The following is a 1,421-nucleotide window of genomic DNA, read 5'->3' as shown; positions in this document are numbered from 1 at the left end:
GCAGAGTGTCTGTTGTCCTTTCTCTCTGCCAAGGGCCTGTGGTAAGAGCTTGTCCTGACCCTGCCTTGCGAGCGCCAGTGCTTGGTGGGTCATGTGGGGCTGGTGTGTCCTGGAGGTTGCCAGGAAAGTTGGTGAAGAAAATTTGTTTCTGTTCTCCCCCTTCATGTTGCAATAACGGGGGCTGAAACTTAATGTTTCCTCTCCTTGAGATCTTCCTAAAATAGCCGTAGAAATCAGTGCCTGTAAGGCAAGCTTGTCCAACCCATAGGCCACATGCAGCCCAGGATGGCTTTGAATGCACCCAACACAAATTCGTAAACTTTCTTAAGGCATTATGAGAATTTTTTGTGACTTTTTTTTTTTTTTTTTTTTCTCATCAGCTGTCATTAGTGTTAGTGTGTTTTACGTGTGGCCCAAGACGATTCTTCTTCCAGTGTGGCTCAGGGAAGCCAAAACATTGGACACTGCTATAAAGGTTCTCAAAGTAAGATCCAGGGACTCCTTTTGTAGGTCTCCTGAAGGTGGAAACTACTAAGACATTTTTTTTTCTTTTTTTTTTCTTTTGGAGGCAGAATCTCTCTCTGTCACCCAGGCTGGAGTGCAGTGGCACGATCTTGGCTCACTGCAACCTCCACCTCCCGGGTTCAAGCGATTCCTCTGCCTCAGCCTCCTGAATAGCTGGGACTACAGGCACGCACCACCAAGCCCAGCTAATTTTTGTATTTTTAGTAGAGATGGGGTTTTGCCATGTTGTCCAGGCTGGTCTTGAACTCCTGACCTCAAGTGATCCACCCATCTCAGTCTCCCAAAGTGCTGAGACTACAAGCGTGAGCCACCACGCCCGGCCTACAAAGATGTTTATTTGCCTTTTTCACCGTGGTTCTCTCATGAGTATACAATGGAGTTTCCAGGAGGCTCCGTGACACCTGATGGCATCATTACCAGATGGCTAATGGATTGTGTGCTGGTGTATCTCATGCTTTTAAATGTCCCAGTTTCTAGCCCAATGCGGTTACATGGTCCCAGCTACTCAGGAGGCTGAGATGGGAGGGTTGTTAAAGACTGGGAGTTCCGAAGAAGACCCGGTGTCAAAAAAGAAAAAAGTGGGGCAACCAAAATGAGAGCGATACAGCTTTTAAGAATGGGAGGAGACAGGGACGGTGATTCATGGCTGAGGCAGGTGGATCACTTGAGGTCAGGAGTTCAAGACCAGCCTGACCAACATGGTGAAACACCGTCTCTACAAAAATTAACCAGGCATGGTGGCATGTGCCTGTAATCCCAGCTAGTCAGGAGGCTGAGGCAGGAGAATCACTTGAACCCTGGAGGTGGAGGTTACAGTGAGCCAAGATAGCATTGCTGCACTCCAGCCTGGATGATGGAGTGAGACCATGTCTCAAAAAAAAAAAAAAAAAAAAAAA

The sequence above is a fragment of the Piliocolobus tephrosceles genome, chromosome 21 (genome assembly GCF_002776525.5).
Source record: "Piliocolobus tephrosceles isolate RC106 chromosome 21, ASM277652v3, whole genome shotgun sequence".
In the NCBI taxonomy this organism is placed as follows: domain Eukaryota; kingdom Metazoa; phylum Chordata; class Mammalia; order Primates; family Cercopithecidae; genus Piliocolobus; species Piliocolobus tephrosceles.
Note: the sequence above shows the minus strand (reverse complement) of the source record.